This window comes from Cervus canadensis, chromosome 11, assembly GCF_019320065.1.
Source record: "Cervus canadensis isolate Bull #8, Minnesota chromosome 11, ASM1932006v1, whole genome shotgun sequence".
NCBI classification, from domain to species: Eukaryota; Metazoa; Chordata; class Mammalia; order Artiodactyla; family Cervidae; genus Cervus; species Cervus canadensis.
Genome location: NC_057396.1, coordinates 4,136,225 through 4,142,724, shown reverse-complemented (window position 1 = coordinate 4,142,724; position 6,500 = coordinate 4,136,225).

The following is a 6,500-nucleotide window of genomic DNA, read 5'->3' as shown; positions in this document are numbered from 1 at the left end:
GACTATAATCAGGCACTCTACTCCCAGTCTCTCTAGCCTCATTTCGAATCCGCTAACAGCCCGTCTTCCTCACTACTGTTGCAACAACTTCCTTGCCATTTCTTAAGAACACTGAGCAGACTACCAGCTCGGAACAGTAGAATTTAAAGTCCTGTCTGGAATGCTCTTCTCTTGATTACACATACGGCTTAATCATTTATTTCTTCAGATTTCTGCTCAGTACCACATCATCAGTGTATACACTATTTAAAATAGCACCCCTATTATCACACTCTCCAGATCCTTTCCTCGACTTATTTTCCCTTAATAACATGCGACCATATGATAAACCACACATTTTATCAATTAAAAGCCAAATCCCAAAAGGCTCAGAAATAATTGTCTATTCTGTGTCCTGCTGTATCCAGGCCTAAAACATACTAGATGCTTGAGATTTTCTGAAACACTGGGTTGGCCAAAAACTTTATTCAAGCTTTTCTTCCTATACGGAAAAACCTGAATAACCTTTAGGGCCAACCCAATCTTTAGTTCAAGAGGAATGTGAGTAAGTCTGATTAGTGGTAAAATAAAACAAAAATTTCAGCTACTCCGGTTTACACAGGATGGGAAAACTTGTTAAGAAAAAACAACTAACTAGTTAATTGAACAACCGAATGGCTCAAAATCGGGAAAGGAGTATGTCAAGACTGTATACTGTCACCCTGCTTATTTAAATTATGCAGAGTACATCATGCGAAATGCCGGGCTGGATGAAGCACAAGCTGGAATCAAGATTGCCAGGAGAAATATTAGTAACCTCATATATGCAGATGATACCACTGTTATGGCAGAAAACAAAGAGGAACTAAAGAGCCTCTTGATGAAAGTGAAAGAGTGAAAACGCTGACTCAAAACTCAACATTCAAAACACGAAGATCACGGCATCCAGTCCCATCACTTCATGGCAAATAGATGGGAGAAACAATGGAAACAGTGACAGACTTTATTTTCTTGGACTCAAAATCACTGCAGACGGTCATTGCAGCCATGAAAATAAAAGATGCTTGTTCCTTGGAAGAAAAGCTATGACAAACCTATATAGTGTATTAAAAAGCAGAGAGATTTTCAACAAAGGTCCATCTAGTCAAAGCTATGGTTTTTCCAGTAGTCATGTATGGATGTTAAGAGTTGGACCATAAAGAAAGCTGAGCACCAAGGAATTGATGCTTCAAACCAGGCAATCCTAAAGGAAATCAATCCCGAATATTCATTGGAAGGACTGATGCTGAAGCTGAAGCTCCAATACTTTGGCCACCTGATGCAAAGAACTGACTCATTGGAAAAGACCCTGATGCTGGGCAAGACTGAAGGTGGGAGGAGAAGGGGACGACAGAAGATGAGATGGCTGAATGGCATCACTGACTCAAGGGACGTGAGTTTGGGCGAGGCCTGACGTGCTGCAGTCTATGGGGAAAGAGTCAAACATGACTGAGCGACTGAACAACAAATTGCTTTCTATTTAATTATCTAGGTGTATTCATTCAACATTTACTTAGTGCTGTGGATAGGGCACTGTTTTGAAGTTCCTAACAGTACTGGTAAGTATATTATTTTACAGACAACAAAACTGAAGATGACAGAAGTGAGGTGACTTGTTTAAAACTGACATAACAAGGATGTGGCAAAAAGGAAAACAAATCAGGCTTCTCTGATGTTACTTCTATAAACTCTCTCAATATTCATAGTAGTTTCAAGGAATGATATAAATCCAAAAACAGGTAAGGTTTCTGCATTTGTGGATAAAAGTTAAAGTGCATAAACTCGCTATAAGTCATCTGATTTGTATGATAGAATAATACAAAGAAAGAACTGAAGGCAAACTAATTGCACTTAATCTAATATTCATAAAAAATAATTTTGCCAAGTTGGATAAGTTAATAATACTAAGTCTCTAACAACAAGTTATTGAAATAATTTATCTTTCCTCTTTTACATGCACATTTCCTCTTCAAATGCAACTGACAGCAGTCATATGGAAGAAAATTCTCTTTTCACCAAAATATGTGAAGGCTTTTATCCACAAGCTATTTTCTACATGAAAAAACAAATTATGGGTGATACACAATTTACTTACACACACACAGTGGTTTGGGTAAAGCTGCTTTTATATATATCAATTTTGCTTATTTTTGTTAGCTTTTAAAAATAATTTTCTCATACTGGAATATTTCATAATACCCACAATTTTACTTCATACTTAAAATAATCCATCATGTATGCTAGTTTTCCTTATTACTCTAAAGCTGAGAAAAACAATATTGCAATGATAAAACTTCTTCAACATGATATAATTTGGGGGAAAACTAAGAAATTTTTAGTTTATGTTTTACATTTGTGGACCACAGATCCATAAAATACAACAAAGCTCCAAAAAAACTGGCACTCTAAGGTAAGAATTCATATTCACGTTAAAGTCTAATACTTTTACTGGATGTATTTTAAAGATATTTAACACATGATAAACCAGAACCCATGCAAAAATAAGCCATATTATAAAAGGTTTAATAAATTACAGTCAAAGCACACAAAATAAAAAGAAAAGGATCAAATGAACAACTGGTCTAGGAGCAAAGGAGGCACAATCTGTACAGGATACAAAAGACCGTAAGCCAATTTATTTTTTATTAAGACTGGTATTTGAGAAAAAGTAAATAAATTGTGCTTTAAAAGAGCTAAAGATTTGCTTCAGTGAAGTTAAAGTTCACTAGAAAAGCCTCTACAATTAAACAGTGAATTAGAAATAATTCACCTGAGGTTTGGGGCAGGAATTTATCTTTTCATAATCTGTAATCTATATAAATTTGACCGTAAAAGTCAGACTGTTTTTTGGGCTTCCACAGTACTACTTATAGGTAACTAGGTTTATCAAGAAAAAGACCAGATCTTAAGCAACTTGTCTGGTTGTTAACAAATATTTATAAAACTATATTCTTTAAAAAATTATATGATCTAGAATATTTAATAATCCAGACTAGCCTTTCCTAACAAAATCAAAGATATTGTGGTGTTATTTCTCTTTTCTCCTGAAGAGTAAATAAACCCTACCTTGAAATGTTTCTATGTAATGATTCCCAGTATCACTCAAGAAATATACGATCTCAAGAAAGAGGATTCTCTTTTATGAATTCTACAGAAGTACGATTAAGAGATGGCTTTGCCTTTTCTCCTGGTTTAACAGAGAAATGCATCTAAATTACGTAAATTAAAGTGTCCTCAACTTACTGATGCTTTAGACATTTAGTAAGCACATGAGATGTGCTACAAAACTTTAGGCTATAAGAGCCTTGAGAGCCCAAACAAAACTTTATTGAATTAGGAATGATCACCAACAGTTTTAAGTACCCTTCAAGAAAAGCAGTTTAAAAAAAAAAATCAGTATTCTTGTTTATCAAGCTGAATACGTAATATATTTCAATAAATGCTTTCATAACTTCACATCATCAATTAAGGAGAAAGGACATGTTTTGACAAAGAAATTGTTAGTTCAAAGTAAAATGTTTCATTGCTAATACTCTACATTAACTAATATGCTTTAAAATTCTACTATCCTACTCACCTCCCTGCACAAAGTGATGGCATTAATATCACTGAAGATAAATTTTTGGTTCACTAGATGAAAAAGGCATTTGAATTTAAGAGAAGTACTCTTCAGGGTCAATCTAACATTCCCATAGAAGGCCCTCAAATTCCAGTTTAAGAAATACTTGTGTGTAGTTGGTTGCTAAGTTGTGTCTGACTCTTTGTGACCTCATGGACTGCAGCCCACCAGGCTCCTCTGTCCATGGGATTCTCCAGGCAAGAATACTGGAGTGGGTTGCCATCTCCTTCTCCAAGGGATCTTCTTGTCCCAGGGATCAAACCCACATCTCCTACTTGGCACGTGGATCCTTTACCACTGAGCCACCAGGGAGCCCTTTAAGAAACACTGGAGTACTTCAAAGTAAAACTCAAGTCAATAAAACCTGTACACTACACATAAAAATACGATTACAACCAAAAATGGATTATGTCAAGAATTTTACTTAAGCAGTCAAAAAAGAAGACGCTGTAGGACAGTAAGAGATAACACTGCAATAAAGTCAGAAAAGCCCGAAACACACTATTTTCTATATCCTATTCAATTAAGTTACCTGAATAACTGGCACGTTCCTAAAGATATTATGCCTTGTTTAAAAATCACTGGCTTCGAGGGGTTGGGGGACAACCTCTCCATCCATTCACAGTTCACAATCAACACCTGGTTCTACTTTCTTCCAGTAGTATTCCATCTGTATGTTATAAGAAGAAAGTAGTTTCTAATTATAAAGCACCAGTGAATTTTATTCCACATTAAAGGAAGTCTTACAACAGGATTCCTGGGAAGGCACTTAGAAAGCTAACTAGTTAAAAGAAGAGCCCCAACAGATTTACTTTTCATACTGCTGGCTCCTTAGTACTATCCTCTTTACTTATACTACTTAACCTCTTGATCATTAGTTCCAATAAATTAAATGATGTTCAAATACAAATTAAAAAAGAAATGACCAGAAGGGACAAGCCCACATCCTGAGATGAATGAGGCAGAGTTGTTTGCTTCCAAAATAAGTGAGTTATGACTCTAAGAAGGTTAGAGAATTAGAAAGAGCAAGAGAGTAAACCAAGCACAGCCTGAGTAAAACGGGGCTGGTGACTTCAGGACAAAGGAAGTTTCATTTAAACTTCCAGATTCAAAGTCTTAAGGGAATCTTTGGATAAGGAAGCAAAGTAAATTGTCTCATATATCTTGTTAAAGGGCATCTAATTTTTAAATGTTCCTTATAAAGACAAAACAATTTTGTTCAGGCCATAAATTGACAACTTATAAAATTTCATTTAAATTATATATTTTGGAATTAAATAAAAATGGGCAATATTCTTCAAATTCAAAAGCTGTTCCCTGAAGAGTCACATCATAAAGATTCAAATGTCTAAAAATCTAAGTGCTTTACAGTCATCCCTTGGGACCTAAAGGACCCAAGTTTACCAAAATCTGCAGATGCTCAAGCCCCATAGTTGGTCCTCTATATCCACAGGTCCTGTTATCCATGGATGCAGGATCCACAGATATAGAGGGTTGATTGCATATTTACTGAAAACAAATCTGCTTATAAGCAGAACCACACAGTTCAAACCCATGTTGTTCAAGGACTGACTGAACTTATAATACATTTAATATTAAAACACCATTCATAATGCCATAACACTCATCGTCACTATGCTCAGTTCCAATAATTCAGTGATTCTAATACTTGATACAATATTCCAGGAAAATTATCCTTATCAGACATTTAAAGGAAAAATTGTTTTCCATTATTATATCAGTGTTTCACAAAGTCGTACACAGTGCTTTCATGAAGAAATAAAAACAGCAATCATTCTTTCTCAATCCTTTAACCAAAAACCAAAAAAAAAAAAAGAAAAGCAAAAAACATAAAATTATTTAAAATGCTATTCTCCCTAAGTAATCACTACTGTAATCACTCATTAAATAAACTCACCACCAAAAATCAACTTTTATCTTAAATCCCAACAGGAAATGTCCTTATTATGGAAAAGTAACCTATTTACTTTTCTCCACTCATATAATAAAACTAGGAATTAACATTCCTGAAGCTGTGACTTGACTGTAAATGTGAACACGGTTTTCATATCACTGGGATATTGGATGGTTTAAGAGGAATGTAAAAACAGCCCTGCTGCTAGTCCAAAAAGACACCTTTTGTGTGAATTAGAAAAAAGGCTGCCCTGTCTTCAAGAAACTTCACTGCCAAAGGTCAGAGAACTGTGATAATTAGCAATGTAATTTATACCAATGTAAACGGTACCCTTGAGTTGTGCAGTTACACCCAGCGTTCTCCCATGAGTCCTTATTCTCTTTTTTCTAATATATATTTTAACTAAATCCACAACATCAGAGCTAAGCTCATATAACCAAAAAAAAGAAGGGGACTGGGATGGAGCGGTCCTCAACAAAACTCCCCAAATCACAAAATGATAGTTAAAAAGGTCACGAACAACAATGATGATGATATACAGCTTCAATAATGGTCTTAATTTTCTCATAAGGCTAACTGATTTTGAGATCATTAATATATGAAACTTGCTCTTTCTAATATAAATGGAATTTTAAACTGATACAATACAGAAAATGTAAAATTCACATTAACAGTATACATGTGATGCTGATTTATACTTACTGACAATATTTAAGGGTTAGAAAACAAAATAACAACACAATAATCTTTCCAATTGTAAACTTGTCAGATAAAGAATATGCATAATATGTTGGCAACTTTCACAGAAAACCACAGCTGAACTTCCCCAATATCGAGAAATGTATTTTATTAACTGCATCAGAAATTACCCAAGAAGTCAAGGCCAATAAATATTCCTTCTGATTGTGCAGAGATGAATATATGAGCTATACCATGAGGAGAGTTGCC